The sequence below is a fragment of the Elgaria multicarinata genome, chromosome 2, assembly GCF_023053635.1.
Source record: "Elgaria multicarinata webbii isolate HBS135686 ecotype San Diego chromosome 2, rElgMul1.1.pri, whole genome shotgun sequence".
In the NCBI taxonomy this organism is placed as follows: Eukaryota; Metazoa; Chordata; class Lepidosauria; order Squamata; family Anguidae; genus Elgaria; species Elgaria multicarinata.
In genome coordinates, this window is record NC_086172.1 from 171,931,939 (window position 1) to 171,949,119 (window position 17,181).

Here is a 17,181-nt window from a genome sequence, read left to right on the forward strand (position 1 = left end):
TGAATTTCAGGCCGACACTCTAGCCACTACACCACACTGGCTCGCACATTTGCTCCCTCAAACGGCAATGCCCTTTCTCCCTTGCTGCCTCTTAGGCCTGGAACTGCTTCCACTTGTGCAAAGCCACCTCTCTTCCATCCTTCAAATCCCTCCTCTGCAAAACCCACCTTTTCTGTGAAGCCTTTGGAACAACCCCCTAGGATCCAGGCCCAGTCTGAGGAAACGGGATGCGGCCACCTTATTGATGCTAAATTGGTCTGAGTCCGGAAAGGAGACCATGTGGGAACCATATGTACACAGCCTCAACTGGAAGAACGGAAGGATTTAAATGTACTCAAATAAAATAGACTACAGTGTCCTACTGTAATTAAGCCTAACCACATGTAATTGAAATAATTGTATAATTGTACCTGATGGAACACCTTCTCCCATACATAGCTGCCTGTACTTTTAGGTCATCTACATACGCTTTTTTTCAAATACTGTCACATTCTGATGCTCAGAGGGTGAAACAACAGAGAGGGCTTTTTCGGTGGTGGCTCCCCATCTCTCCCAAGGGAAGCTCACCTGGTGCCCATGCTGCTATCTTTCCGGCACCAGGCGAAGACTTCCTTATTCTCCCAGGCTTTTAAATTCTTTTAAAGTACAATGAGGGTTCTGATCTCTATCCAAAGCCCTGCTGGCAAGATCCAGGCAAGGTGGGAGGCTTTTATAGGCTCTCCAGCCTCCATTTTAACCATTTTCAGCTAGTCTGAACTCTCAGCCCATCTAGCTGACTTACCTTCCAGTGGATGGGAACGGCAACAGTGAGGTTCTTGGACTGAGCAGATCCAAGACCCTCCTCCTCCCCGGCCCTCTCACCATTCCACCCACATCTCTCCCTCTCTGACCTCGTGTGAGGACAATATTGAGTCCTCGAAAAATAAGCCACCATGATGCTGTCCGCAGTACATGCAAGGGAGTAAGGGACAGAAGAATTCACAGTCAGATTCTCACCCCAAGGTTGTAGATTTGTCTTTGACCTTGGTGTGGCAATTTGTATCATCCTTTGAGAACATATAGGATTGTTCTGTGAAAAGTCATTTTAGGGCGCAATCTTATGCATGTTTAGACACAAAAAAGGCCTACAACTCTCAGTAGGACTCCCAGCGAGCATAGCTAAACATGCATAGGATTGTGCCCTTATCTGCAATACGTTTTTCCTCTTATACCTGAAACTATGTTGTCGGCACATAAATTAGTTTTAAATTGTTGATTTTATTGTGATTTTATTCCTATTATTGTTGTTATTGATTTTATGTTTTCAAGTGTAAAACGCCTAGCGAGATTTGCCTTCAATAAATTCAATAAACAAAAAATATATTCTCCCCCTGCAAACTCCTGCCTTCATTTCCTGACCTTTCCTCTGCTGCCTCCCCCTCCCCTGCGTTGAATTTTAGATTGCAAGCCCCTTGGGGCAGGGACCTCTCTTCTTCTACCTTATTCCACACATTGATGGTGTAACAATAATAACAACAGCCACAATAATAATACATGGGGAGAGCAATCCTATTGCCCCTAGACAGCGTTGGGGGGTGGGGGCACAAGATAATTCGGATTTCTGGATCCGAAGGTAGAGAATGCGCCCAGACTTTGGACCAGGGAGTCCGAACTCCCCACCCTTTACCCCTCCTCCCTGGTGTAAGACAACCAAGCCAGCTGCCTCTACAAGCTCATAAAAGCTATCTTGGAGAGGAGAGAATGGGGGTGATGTGATTTTATTTATTTATTTATTTATTTATTTATTTATTGCACTTATATACCGCTCCCATAGCCAGGGCTCTCTGGGCGGTTTACAGAAATTCTAAAATTGAGATAGAAACAAGTATACAAAATTTAAAATTTTGTGATGTGGGCAGGCAGGATGGGAGGAAACTAGAGAAGTGTGGTGAACCATTCCTAACCTTGGTGGCTTCATAACCATGGTTTAAACACGTTTACTAACCACTTGCTGCAAAAGGATTCGTGGCCTAACCATGGCTTAGCATGTCATCTGAACAGGCCCATAGACTCCTGTGTAAACCAGGGGTGTAAACCAGTGGTGTTGAACCACTTTCAGTCCAAGGGCTGAATACCATTTGGAGAAGCAGGGCCAAATGCAACGGAGCCAGGGATGAGACCAAAACACTTAAAACACCCACATATTTTAGCACAACGGTCTTACTGCCAGTAACGAAGCCTTAGGAGACGCACTTCAACTTTTTAGAATGCGGTGAAAAAATTGCACAAAAGCTGGAAAACCGTCAAGTAATTGGTGACCCCTAAGCCCCGAAGTCCCCATGTTCCTAGGGGTGGGGCTGATTTTCTGCAAAGATGGGGGACCGCTTGGGTCGGTCCTCCGGCAGAAATTGTGATGGATAGAGTTGTTTTGTTTCCTTTCTCCGTTAGACATGCTAGCGAGGAGCTGGAACTCTTACAAGAGGAAAAATGACAGTCTAAATCCTCCGTGCACCAACTTAATAAAGGCCTGACCCCCACCCTCTCCCAAATGCTAGAATAATGGGTTTCTCCACGCACAAGTATCTCCTAGGAAGCTCATCCTGCAAATGAGAATCCACTGGAATATATTAGACTGAATGAGAAATGCTTGAATCCATAAAGAGGTTTTAAAGCGGGGAGTGAAACCCAGCAAGCTGCACTACAGCATCATATCCTTCCCTGCGCCGCCCCTAAATGTCTGTAGTCTGTTTGGCATTAAGGGAAGAAGAGACCGCAAGTGGCGCAAAAGGGGAGCGAATGTCGTCAACGTATAAATCAGAAACTTTTGCAGGTTTTGCTTTCAACACACAGCCAACGTCTACTTCATTCCAGCCCATCCTCGTTCCGTGCTCAGTGAAAAGCAGATGGAGCGAAGGAAAGGAGGCAAGAGGAGAATGAAAGAAGAAGATGATTGCTGAAGACAGAAGATTTCACGTTAAGCCAACTCTGCACAATTTGTGACCCATGGCCACGACTGAGCCTTTGCTGGCTGTTGAATGGGAGCCAGGAGGCCTGGGGATTGAGCCAGGAGTTCGAAAGTAATGGGAAACTGTTTGTTTCAAACCAAAACTGGAAGCTTTCAATCTTCCCGGTCCACACCAGTAAAAGTAAAGGTCAGGGGAGGATCTGTGTTTTGCTACAGGTCTCTCAAAAATTGTATTGGAACAAGGGAGTCACTTCAGCCCTGAAGTTGAGCCTTAGTACCATTACTGATGGCTACTACTCATGATGGCCAGTAGGGTGATCATATGAAAAGGAGGATAGGGCTCCTGCGTCTTTAACAGTTGTATAGAAAAGTTAAAGCAGGAGCCCTTCCAGCTTTTGTATCTGATCAAGAGGGCAGGGCTCCTGCAGCTTTAACTGTTTTGATGTAGAGGGAATTTCACCAGATGCTGCATGCATACAAATGACACTTGCTGAAATTCCTTTTTCTGTTGAACTGTTAAAAGATACAGGAGCCCTGTCCTCCTTTCCATATGGTCACTCTACCTCCAGTATCAGAGGCAGTGTCCTCTCCATACCAGTTTTTGGGGAACATGGACATCAGGAAAAACTTCCTGACTGTTAGAACAGTATGACAATGGAACCAGTTACCTAGGAAGGTTGTGGGCTCTCCCACACTTCAAGAGGTAGCTGGACAACCATCTGTCAGGGATGCTTTAGGGTGGATTCCTGCATTGAGCAGGGGGTTGGACTCGATGGCCTTACAGGCCCCTTCCAACTCTACTATTCTATGTTTCCATGGATGGGAGAGTGCTATTGCATCCATGTCCTGCTTGTGGCCTTTCCACAGGAAGTTGGTCGGCCACTGTGTGAACAGAATGCTGGACGAGATGGACCTTTGGTTTGATCCAGCACAACTCTTCTTATATTCTTACGAAAAAGGAACAGGCGATGCCCTGAGAACATACCTGATCTTCTTGAAATGTCAAACCTCCTCCAGGAGTGGATAATTCTACTGCAGTCTCTGCCCTGGGTGTGATTGAATGATCCAGCTGCACGTGCTGCAGAGACTCAATGGAATTATCCAACCATGGAAGAGTCTGCCCATTGCACCTCTGTGTGAACTGGAAACAGGCATGACCAGAGCAGTAACTCATGCAATTATACAGTGGGCAGCTCCTTTGTGCTCCCCACAGCCTTCAATTCTCATAATTAAAGTTTCAATCCTACGCATGTTTAGACAGAAAAAAATCCTATAACTCCCAGCATGGCCCAACTAGCATGGCTGGCTACGGAGAGCTGTAGGCGTTTTTTCTGTCTTAAACATGCATAGGATTGCACCCTAAATTTATTTCCTATGGCACACGAGTAAGCCATTACTGCCCTAAGGAATCTCAGACCAAGGTAAAGTCCTGCTGCTCATTAACCTGCAATCCACACACACCTCTCCTTTCACAATGAACCCATTCATTTATTTTATTTATTCAGGCAATAAGAAGCTGAAGCAAAAGGACGTATCGCCAATTTCAAGGAACAATGGATCAGGCATGTATTTCTTTTGTCTCCTGTGGTTTAAACCCTGAATGTCATTGGCAGGTGCCACTGGAACTTCCTGATAATTTTCATTTTTCATACATTCTTTATCTCTCTTTCTTCCTTTCTCCCCACACCCTAACCTTCGTCCTGGAACAACAATGCAGGACTTTGTCACTGTATTTGCCTGAGATTAGACTGTCAATAACTAGGGTGACAATATGGAAAGGAGGACAGGGCTCCAGTATCTTTAAGAGTTCATCACAACAGTTAAAGCTGCAGGTGCCCTGCCCTCTTTTAAATCTGGTCACTCTAGTATAGCTCCTGCACCTTTAACTGTAATGATGAAGAGGGAATTTCACCAAATTTTCCATATATACAAATGACACCTGCTGAAATTCCCTTTTCTATGCAACTGTTAAAGATACAGGAGCCCTGTCCTCCTTTTCATAGGGTCACCCTAGCAGATGTGGCATTATACCAGCCTTCCTGAACATCTGGTGCCCTCCTGATGTTTTAGAGAACAATTCCTGTAATCCCTGACCATTGGCTGTGCTGGCTCAGGCTGATGGGGGTTGTAGTCCAAAACATCTGGGGAGCCCCAAGTTAGGGAAGGCTGCATTAAGCTGTGGTTACAGCAAACCATGGAAGAGGCAGAGCATTTGCGTGCTGGAAAAAAAACTTTCCCCGCTCCCCCCACCCTGCCCTCGATGGGCGCAGCACTCCCGGGAAGTGCTACGCCCCGTGCGTGGCTCCTGGCTATGCGCGAGTAATCACGCAAAGCTGGGGAAAAGCCGCTTCAATGGGTCACACGCTCGTGGTCTCGGGCTGAGAAAACCTGGCCCAAAGTGGTGCCCATTATCCCGGGGCCAGGGAGGGTTGATCCCTGCCTGAGCCTGGGATCCCTTGTGTGTCATCTGGACGCACAGGGGCGATCCCAGGTATCATCCCGGGATAACCCCTCATCTAGCAAAGGCCCCAGTGAGCTAGTACCTGGATCTCCCAAGTCCCAGTCCAACACGTTAACAACTACACCACACTGGTTCTTAGGAGGTATGGATTCCCTTTTTTTCTTTTTTTCTTTTTGCAATGCCTTTTGCACAACCAACTGACCAGCCTGTGCTCCTCCTGTTGCTTTTAAAAAAACCCTGCTCCATCTGCAGAATTCTGCTAGCAAAGTTTTTCACAGCAATAGAGAAAACTAGGGAGCCAACTGACCCCAGAACACTACCTGGCCTGCTCCAGCACCTTTCAACAACAGCTTGATCTGCAGAAACCAGCAGCTGAAGCTTTTCACAGAAGGGAGATACGCAGCTACAGAGGTCCACGGAAGAGTTGGCAATCTCCTTGTTCCTGAGCCTTTAACTGCAGACTGATGTGATATCACCCTATCAGTACTTGGCTGCTAAGCATCTGCATGTCAATAAAAACACGGATTGGCAACCATAGCCAATGGGGAGGTAGGGAGGAAAAGAGTTTATAATACAGGGTGAGAGGCAGTACAGCTGTGAATTTTAGGAATCATCTCAAAAGAATTTTGCTCATTGCATTTAATGCTGTTCGGACAGGTTTGGGGTTTCTTCTGATTTCTCCTTCTCATTCAGCTCATGCCCAGGCAAGCAGCTCATTCAGAGCTGCTAGTGGAATTCTTCATTAAGGCATTTTAAAGATTCCTATGAATTTCTAACAAACATCCATTTGACATTATTTAAATTAAGGGCTCATCCTCAGCGTAGCTGTACCGCTACATATATTATAACATAGTAACAAGTGCAAGAAGAACATAAAGTTCTGAGTTGACGGGCGATGGGAAAGGAAGGTGCCATGCTGGATCAGACCGAGGGTCCATCTAGTCCAGCACTCTGTTCACACAGTGGCCAATTGGCCAGGGATGAACAAGCAGGACATGGTGCAACAGCACCCTCCCACCCATGTTCCCCATCAACTGGTGCACACAGGCTTACTGCCTCAAATACTGGAGATAGCACACAACCGCCAGGGCTAGTAGCCATTGATAGCCTTCTGTTTTGAAACATTGATGCCAAAGGCTAGAGACAGAAAACATTTTGAGATCCTTGGGTGATTATCCAACAATGTTCTGCTTCTTGAATTGCTGCACTGTGCCTGCATTTGAAAACCCTTCCAGTTCAGATGTAACATGCCTAATCTGCAAACCATGCTTTGGCCTACAACTCCAATCATACCTCACCACTGGCTATGCTGGCCAGGGCTGATGGGAATTGTAGGCCAAAAAAACCAGATGGGGGCACATTGCCCACTATTGCTTCAAACGATGGTATGAAAATCAGGAATGTGCTGAAAATTTGTGAGTCTCCACCTGCCTGCAGCTTCCTTTCATCTGGCACGCAAATGCTCTGCCTCTTCCATGGTTTGCTGTAACCACAGCTTAATGCAGCCTTCCCTAACTTGGGGCTCCCCAGATGTTTTGGACTACAACCCCCATCAGCCTGAGCCAGCACAGCCAATGGTCAGGGATTACAGGAATTGTTCTCTAAAACATCAGGAGGGCACCAGATGTTCAGGAAGGCTGGGATAATGCCACATCTGCTAGGGTGACCCTATGAAAAGGAGGACAGGGCTCCTGTATCTTTAACAGTTGCATAGAAAAGGGAATTTCAGCAGGTGTCATTTGTATATATGGAAAATTTGGTGAAATTCCCTCTTCATCATTACAGTTAAAGGTGCAGGAGCTATACTAGAGTGACCAGATTTAAAAGAGGGCAGGGCACCTGCAGCTTTAACTGTTGTGATGAAGAGGACATTTTACCAGGTTCTCCATATATACAAATGTCACCTACTGAATTTCACCAGGTGCTGCATGCATACAAATGACACCTGCTGAAATTCCCTTTTCTATGCAACTGTTAAAGATACAGGAACCCTGTCCTCTTTTCAATATGGTCACCCTAGCCAATGCAGTGATCTAGGGTGACCATATAGTGAGGAGGACAGGGCTCCTGTATCTTTAACAGTTGCATAGAAAAGGGAATTTCAGCAGGTGTCGTTTGTACATATGGAAAATTTGGTGAAATTCCCTCTTCATCACTACAGTTAAAGGTGCAGGAGCTATACTAGAGTGACCAGATTTAAAAGAGGACAGGGCACCTGCAGCTTTAACTGGTGTGATGAAGAAGAAATTCCCCAGATTCCCCATATATACAAATGACACCTGCTGAAATTTCCTTTTCAATACAACTGTTAAAGATACAGGAGCCCTGTCCTCCTTTTCATATGGTCACCCTAACATCTGCATCGGGGCTAATGATGATTAGCTTTAACTAGGATTGCCTGAAAGCATGGTTTGCAAACCACAATTTCAAATCCAGGTTTGGGGGCAATCTTGGTTAGCTCAAGATGTAGATAGTCTTGACTGAGATGCAACGCTAAGCTATAGTTACAGGAAAGCATGGTCATGAGGGTGGAAAACTGGTGCACAATAGGAGGAAGAGGGAGCAGGCAAGAATCATAGAAAAGTAGAGCTGGAAGGGGCCTACAAGGCCATTGAATCCAACCCCCTGCTCAATGCTGCAGTACATCCCTAATGCTGCATGAGATGGGAGGAGAAAGAGTGCAGGAGACCACAACACATTTCTACAGAAACATGGCAACTCTGAAGCAAGGAGAAGACAGCCTATACATTACAGAATAGGCAGAGCAGAAGCTAAAGAAGAAGAAGGCGCCCTATACATTATTATTATTATTATTATTATTATTATTATTATTATTATTAATTTATATAGCACCATCAATGTACATGGTGCTGTACAGAGTAAAACAGTAAATAGCAAGACCCTGCCGCATAGGCTTACATTCTAATAAAACCATAATAAAACATTACGGAATTGGCAGAGCAGATGCTAAAGTCAAATGAAGAACTTCCTCCAAATTCAAACAGGGTTGCCAATACTTTCAGTGCCCCTGCTCCCGTGCCTTCCTCAGCCCGATGGACACAGGAAGCTGCCTTATACCAGCTCCAGGAATTGAAGCTGGGAGTTTCTGCATGCAAAGTGGGTGTTCTACCACTCAGCCATGATCCTTCTCCCAGAACGCTCTCCCCCATAAATGCAGATTGCTTTTCAGGAGAAGCTTTTCCCTCAAAGACAGGGGTGCCCAACCTTTTCGGCCCCAAGGCCATCTGGGATACAGGCTTAGGGGGCTAGACGGCATATGCATGCACCCAAAAATACATACACACATATACAGACTCACGTATCTTAGCAATCTGAATCAGGATTGCTGGAGGAGGGAATTTGGCAGGCGTGGGGGTGCGTCAAGGCATTCTGGGGGGGACACTTAAGGACTTGGGGGAAGGAAGCATGAAGCCCCCGGGCTGCAGATTCTGCACTCCTGCTCTAAGACATCATTTATTTATTACATTTCTATACCGCCCAATAGCCGGAGCTCTCTGGGCGGTTCACATCATCAAAGCACCAACCTGTCTTCGTTTTCCCCTTTTCACTCCAAAGCTTTTTCAACTCTGTTTCATCATCCTAGTGGAGTCACACCATGAACGCATACAAAAAACGCTGATAACTACTGAGGCAGCAAAGCACATTATAAACCCACACAAAGGAAAACCACTCGCTTCCCCGCCTGCGCATTTGTCCCTCATTACTTCCTCTTTTGAAAGAGGAGGTAAACAAAGTGCATGTGGCCCATTCAGTGGGCCGTTTTGATCGCGCTGCCTCTGATACTGGACATAGCACATAGCCATGGATAGTTTAATCCTCCATGTATTTGTATAATCCCTTTTCAAGTCATCCAAATTTGAGCCCATCACTACATCTTGTGGAAGTGAATCGCATAGTTCAGCTACGTGCTGTGTGAAAAAGGACTTCTCCTGAATTTCCTACCAATCAGCTTCCTGGGATGACCCAAGGCTCTAACATTATGAAAGAGGGAGACATTTTTCTCTCTATCCACATTCTCCACACCATGCATAATTTTGTCCACCTCTATCATGTCTCCTCTTACTCGCCTCTTCTGCAAGCTAAACAATCCCAGATGTTGAAACTTTTCCTCCTACGGGAGTTGCTCCAGCCCCTTGATCATTTTAATTGCCCTTTTCTGCACTGTACTGTATTTTATGATACTGGTCAGGTAAATGAATCCAAAACTCAATATAAAAGTAAAATGAAAGAAAATATGAATAATACAATTATAATTAACTATTAATCAAAGAGACATGTGACAGCGAGTGATGTATTTACTAAACATCTGAATCTGTGCCACAATGAACACTGTGTTTCGTGTGAACAATGACATTATCTTGCATACTTTATCCTAAAATAGTCAAACTCATGGGGGAGGTTATGATTCAACTTGACATGTCATATGTTCCAATTCAGGAAAACAGTCCCTAGGCCGTTAATTTCCCCTCCTTTCTCTCCCTCTTTCTTACGCACCTTTCAAGTAGCTACACCCTTGAATGCACCTGAAGGCACACCTATGACAGCAGACTTCATCCAAACAGAAATACATGTGTCTGGGGCAGAATATTATACTGGGACTATGAAATGCAATATGGGACTATGAAATGCAATCAGCCCTGCAGGGGAGGGCAACTCCAGATGTTTTGGCCTACAGGCCTGATCATCCATCCCCAATGGCTAAGCTAGCTATGGCTGATGGGAGTTGTAGGCCAAAACTTCTGGAGGGCCACAACTTGCCCACCTTCCCTTAGGGCAGCCTTCCTCAACCTGGGGCGCTCCAGATGTATTGGACTGTATCTCTCAGAATGCCCCAGCCAGCAGAGCTGGCTGGGGCATTCTGGGAGTTGTAGTCCAACACATCTGGAGCGCCCCAGGTTGAGGAAGGCTGCCTTAGGGGAAGCCACAGTGCTTTCTTGCTGAATGGCTCTGTTCTTTACACCCAGCAGATCTACTCCACCAGAATTGCAGCTTTTACCTAAGTTGGGGTGGGCAAACTTTTTTTCCGTTGGAGGCCACATGCTGGTAACGGGTGGAGCCTTTTATCCTCACAGCAACCCTGTGAGGTAGGGTTAAGCTAGGGTGACCATATGAAAAGGAAGACCAGGCTCCTGTATGTTTTAACAGTTGCATAGAAAAGGGAATTTCAGCAGGTGTCATTTGTATGCATGCAGAACCTGCTGAAATTCTCTCTTCATCACAACAGTTAAAGCTGCAGGAGCCCTGCCATCTTGATCAGATACAAGAATAATTTTGCTCCTCTGATGCCATGTTTCTCACCTGCCCAAGGGTCTCTACTTCCCTTGCTCGGCTTCGTCCATTTTCTTCTGCTGCCCCTTACACCTGGAATGCTCTTCCAGAACATTTGAGAACTACAAGTTCAATCACAGCTTTTAAAGCTCAGGTAAAAACTTTTCTTTTTCCTAAAGCTTTTAAAACTTGATTTTGTTCTGACTTTTATACTGTAAGTTTTACTCTACCCTGTGCCTGTTTGGTGCATTCTCTTCCCCTCCTTATTGTTTTATTATGATTTTATTAGAATGTAAGCCTATACGGCAGGGTCTTGCTATTTTATTGTTTTACTCTGTACAGCACCATGTACATTGATGGCGCTATATAAATAAATAATAATAATAATAATAATAAGTTCTGCATATATACAAAGGACACCTGCTGAAATTCCCTTTCCTATGCAACTGTTAAAAATACAGGATCCCTGTCCTCCTTTTCATATGGTCACCCTAGTTAAGCTGAGAGAAAGGGAGGGAGTGAGAGAGAGAGGGGGGGAATGCCTCGTCCAAGTTCACCCAGTGACCTTCACGGCCAAGAGGGGATTTGGTCCTCTAACTACAATACGGCATTGCTGCTCAGCTGCATGGATTGACTATAGCGAGTCTGGAAGGCCACTGCTCTAAAAAGTGCCACCTGTCTTCACCCTCTGGCTTAAATCCAATGCCGTGCAAGTAGGCAACAGGAAGTAGGCAACACCCTCGCCTCTCCACAACCCTTTGGAGCAGATTTGGGAAGTGTGCAGAGGGCTGTAGAAGGGGAAATCCATTCTGCCAGCAGTTTCCATTCTGCTGATAGAATGACGCTGTTAGATTCAGTTCTTTGCTAATATTTAGCATCAAAGCACCTCACAAAACAATGGGTGGGTTCCAGACTTAACAATGTTTAGTAGACACTTTTAAAACAGTGAATCAAGTCAGCCATAACCATTGATTTCAATCCATTTAGCCTAAGTATGATTATTTCCAGAGCCAGCTGATCAGCTTAGAAATTCTTACGATAGCCTTGTAAGGTAGGCCAGAACTATCATCCCCATATTGCAGATGGCGGTGTGAGGTGGAATGAGAGCAGCTAGACTATTGAGTTCATGGCAGAGGTGAGATTCAAACTGAGAACTTCATGATTTGCAGCCACTAGACCAGCTGGACCAGGGGTTTTAAAATGACGATCTTGCGATTTTATGATCTTGAGATCGTCGCACTGGTCTACACGCAGTGCGCGACATTGTGGCAGCCATTTTTTTCTTTTAAAGAAGAAGGAGCGCTTGTGCGCAGAAGGTAAGTCTTCTTTTTTTAAAAAAAAAATCCCTGCTCCCCCACCCCACCCCAGATGGGCACAGAGCTCCTGAGGTGCTCTGTGGCCCATGCCTGGCTCCTGGCTCCTTGCGGTTACTTGCAAGGAACTGGGACGAACCACGACGCCTGCCCACATGTTCAGCCAAAGACCGCAGAAAAGCAGGCTAGAAGTGGAGGGCGATCCCAGAGCAAGGAAGGGATCATCCCTCCCTGCTCCCGGGATCCCCTGTGCGTCATATGAACACACAGGGATGATCCCAGGGATCACCCCGGGATATCGACCCGTCTAGCTAAGTTACACTAAATCCAGTGAAACTGGAGTATTAGTTGATGAATCTCACCCTCTGAACAGCACGTACAGAACAGACTCAGCTGCCATACGGTATGTTTTGCACTAGCACCAACTCCATTATTTACATTTAACTTACAACAGACTAACACATTCTCTATCTTCCCATGGGGGGAACTAGATCTGAATGAGAAACCGCGGGACAGAATGAAAGATGAATTCACACCACTTGAAATGATCTATTTCTTGAAAGGTATTCTATGATGAAAAGGACTTCACCCCCTGCTGTAACCCAGATGTATTCTATGCCCTCCCCAGGACTGCAATTTTATTCACAAATCATTTTGCATTTCTTAGCTATTTTATCAGCAACTTCATTCTCTTGGGATTCTCTCCCTCGAGAAGTACATATGGCCTCATCTGCATCTGCCGTGAAGCAAATCTTTAAAACTTTTCTATTTTGTTCAGCATTTTATTGATGTGTTATACACACTGCTTGTTAAGAGCCTGCTGGTTTTTAATCTGGCTTTTGGTTTTGTAAGCTGCCCTGGGTGAGGTTTTTGCCCTGAAAGGCAGGGTATAAGTTTATTCAATTACTCAAAATTATAAATGTCCCTATTACATATGTAAGGTGTTACTTAGGGAGGAAAAATGTAGGGTACACATAGAAGATGGGGGGATTCATGGCTTGGGAGCACTACATTGGAGAAGGATTTGGGCGTGGTCATTGACAGCAACCTGAACGTGAGTCAGCAGTGAGAGATAGCCGCTAGAAGGGCTAACACAATTCTGGGCTTCATTAGAAGAAGCATGATATCAAAGATGCGTGAAGTCCTTATTCCTCTCTTCTCGGCACTAGTGAGACCACACCTGGAGTATGGTGTAAGATTCTGGGCATTGTATTTCCAGAAGGACACTGACAGGTTAGAACAGGTTCAGAGGAGGGCAGCAAAGACAATACAGGGACTTGAGGACATGCCCTATCAGGACAGGCTGAAGGAACGTGGGATGTTCATTCTGGAGAAAAGAAGACTGAGGGGAGACTTCTTAGCAGTGTTCAGGTACATAAAATGGTGCCATAGAGAAGATGGTCAAGAACTATTTTCCACTGCCACAGAAAACAGGACCTGAAATAACAGGTATAAGTTACAGCTACCTAGATTTCGATTAAATATCAGGAAAAACTTCCTGACAGTAAGCTCTGTACAACAGTGGAACAGTCTATCTATGGAGGTTGTGAGTTCTCCATCCCGGGAGGCTTTTAAGAAGATGCTGGACAGCCACCTGTCATGGATGGTTTTATTGGTTTTCCTGCACATGGCAGAGGGTTGGACTAGATGATCCGTGTGCTCCCTTCCAACTCCTTCTATGATTTGATGATGATGATAATGAATAATAATAATAATAATAATAATAATAATAATAATAATAATAATATACTTAAGAATATAAGAAGGACCATGCTGGATCAGACCAAGGGTCCATCTAGTCCAGCACTCTGTTCGCACAGTGGCCAACCAGCCATCAGCCAGGGATGAACAAGAAGGACATGGTGCAACAGCTCCCTCCCACCCATGTTCCCCAGCAACTGGTGCACACAGGCTTACTGTCTCCAATACTGGAGGTCACACATAACCATCAGGGCCAGTAGCCATTGATAGCCTTCGCCTCCAGGAATGTATCCAACCCCCTTTTAAAGCCATCCAGATTGGTGGCCATCACTACATCTTGTGGTAGTGAGTTCCATAATTTAACTATGCACTGTGTGAAGAAGTCCTTCCTTTTATTTGTCCTGGATCTCCCAGCAATCAGTTTCATGGGATGACCCCAGTGGGTTCTAGTATTTTGAGAGAGGGAGGAAAATGTCTCCCTGTCCACATTCTCCATACCATGCATACCACTGTTGTTTTTATACTGTTTTTATGTTTTTAAAATTTTTGTATACTTTTAATGTTTACTATTTTTAATTGTTGTAAACCGCCCAGAGAGCTTCGGCTGTGGGGCGGTATATAAATGTAATAAAATAAATAAATAAATAATGTTGTACACCTCTATCATAATTAATATACCGCCTTATTTACTAAAAAGCTATCAAGGCGGTACCTAACAGTTTGAAACAATAATATTTCGCTACCTTTACAATTTGTAAAAAACACACCAAAAATCTTCCTTCCTCACTTCCCCTCCCCACTCCCAAAAGAGGAATCCACCCTTTGACGCCTTCCTATCCCATATTTCGCTGGAGCTAACCACTGTATTGAAATGATACAGTGTGTATCATTTCAATATGATATGATCAGCCTCCAGCACACAGAGACCCCCTTTCCAAACCTGATAGCAGCCTTCCCCAACACGGCACCATCCAGACGTGCTGTGCTATGATTCACACCATGGCCACCAGGTTCAGGAAGGCTGGTCTAGAGATTGTGTCTCAGAGAGTGGCCAGGTGTCCTCTTTGACTGAGGACTGTCCTCTATTTAGAAGGACTGTCCTGTCCAATTCTAATTTATAAATAACAAAACCATTAGAACTGCTGCCCATCAACAGTTAGCTTTGGGGCAGCAGGATGAACATACAGAGCCACCGGTCACTCGGTCGCATCTTTCCACCGGAAGGTGAGATGTCCCGCATTTCTATTGTCATTATCATAATTATTTCTAACTTGGAATCTATACATATCAACTAACACACATGCAAATCACTATTATGCAAATCACTGCCTTCTTTTGTCCTCTTTTTCAGGGATGCAATTCCCTCCTTTTTTGGCCACGCACGAGTGGCCTATCTCCTGCGTGCAAACAAACAAACGCTCCTGACGTAAACGACAAACAAACACCTCCCGACGTCACAGGATTCTTTGCCGTTGCTTCTGCTGCTATTTGGCTCCCAACGCAGCCCAAACCTCCGCAGGTTCCCTGCGAAGCATTCCCGAGTATATAATAAGCGCGCATCTTAGGACCATCGTTCTGCAAGGCATTTTCGGAGGGGGCGGGGTTTAAAAAGAAGAAGGTGGAACGGACACCTAGAGGAGAACAAAGGCGGCTCCAGACAACAAAGACCGCCAGGTAGAGCCGCCAGCCAATCAAAGGCCAGGCGGGGGATGGGGGGGGAGAGGACTCGCGGGGGAGGAACGCGGCGAGGGGGGAAAGGAGGGCAGGGTCTCACCCCATCCGAGAAGCCAATCCCTCTCCACCTTGGCCCCGATCCCGATGGCTAGTGGGGGGGGGAGCAAAGGGACTTTCCAAGCCCCCAAGAGGCGCAGCGCTGCCCAACAGCACTTTCCGTTTCTTTTCCCTTCCCAGTTGTGCCACTGAAACAAATGGCTCCTCTGTGTGTGTCTTTTCTCCCTGATCCTTTCCCGCCCAGGCGCGCACGGCTCGGGAAACGCCTCTCCAAGAGCAGCACATCCCTTGCCGTCCCCCCCTCCTCCTCCTCCCCCCCCCCCCGGCTCTTTCTTCCTCTCTCCCCCCTGCCCCACTCCGCCGTCTCCAGGCGAAGCAGCTTCCCCATCACCCTAATAAAGCACAATTCAACACCGCCTTGAAACAGCCCCACCGCCATCCGCCCCACGGCGCTTCTCAACCCCGCTTTCGCTTTGCTCCCAAACTTGGCAAGGGCGCACGCGGGGGCTGATCGCAGTTGAGCCTGTTTATTTCCCACCCAACCCCCGCTTGCCCTGCTCTAAACTTCAGGCGGTCTTGGATGGGGGGGGGGGGGGCGCTGCCACAATCCAACACACGCGCGCACACACATCCCATCGCGGAGTTGCGCTGCCGTCGGCTGAGCTGCTCAAACTGACACTTCCACGCGCCGCGGCGAGCTACTTTTACGCGCCCAGACTCACTTTTTTTCCTCCACTTTTTTTTTTTTTTACGCGCGCGCTCCAGCCCGAAGTCTGCAGGGGGTGCAGCCGCTCCGGATCAGCTGGGGCGGTGGATGATGGGATGGAAGGGGAGGGAGAGAGGAGACGAAGGAGGAGAGGGAGAGAGGGAGGGCTGTGCTCCGCGCCGCCGGCTGGGTCCGTCTCCCTCCCCGCTGCTCCGCTCCTTTCCGACTCGCTCGCCCCGGCCTCGGGAGCGCAGACCCCGCCCCGGAGCCGGCCCGCTCTCGCTCGCTCTCCGGTCGCAGGCAGCCCTCGCAAAGCGGCCTGCCTCGCCTTGGCCCGCGGCCCGACAGTCCGCCCCCGGGAGAGAAGGAACAAGGAGGTTCCCTTCCTTTCCCTCCCGGCCTGGCGTGGAGTTCTCCGCCGCCCACCTTGGCCAAACAAACAAACAGCACGTGGCTGGTGGCGGCCAGGCCCAGCGGAGGCGGAAGGAGGGGCACCTGCCGGCGCCGGGCAGAGCTCGGGTGCCCGATCCGATGCACGTTTACTCGGAAGCAAGACCCGCTGTGTACAATGGGGCGAGGTCAGCGAGCCTGGGGGGGTGGAGGGTGTATTTCAAAACCCACGAAGCACCAGCAGCTGCCGTAGAGAGGAGGTCATCTCTTTTCTAGCAGCCTTTCCCCAACCCGGAGTGTGTTGGACTACATACCCCATGATCTCCAGCCAGCCTGTTGGACGGGGATGATGGGACTTGTGGCCCCAATGTTGCCTGGTGGCTAGGTTTTGCTTGTCATACAGGCAGAGCCGGATGAAGGCCGCAGAGCCCAATAACGGTGCCCCCTTGGCCCTTCCTTTGCTTAGCCGGCGAGACATTAAGACTCGATAAGTGCTGAAGGTGAAATAAGACATTTAAAAACTCAGTTTTCTTCAAGGCCATCACCATGCCAGAACACGCAACGATATTAAATATAAACTAAATTAAACACTAAATTGCAGCAAGCAATATATTTCTTCGATTCTAAGACGCACTTTTCCCCCATG

General features: G+C 46.9%; 1 protein-coding gene across 1 annotated transcript in view; it reads right to left on the reverse strand.

Moving 5' to 3' along the window:
* Window positions 1–16,284, reverse strand: part of LOC134393471 (nesprin-2-like) — a 72,296-nt gene extending 56,012 nt beyond the window's left edge. Inside the window, exon 1 of the mRNA XM_063118497.1 lies at window positions 16,162–16,284. The gene's annotated coding sequence lies outside the window, so the exon portion shown is untranslated. The remainder of the gene's footprint in view (window positions 1–16,161) is intronic.
* Between the last annotated feature and the right edge of the window lie 897 nt (window positions 16,285–17,181).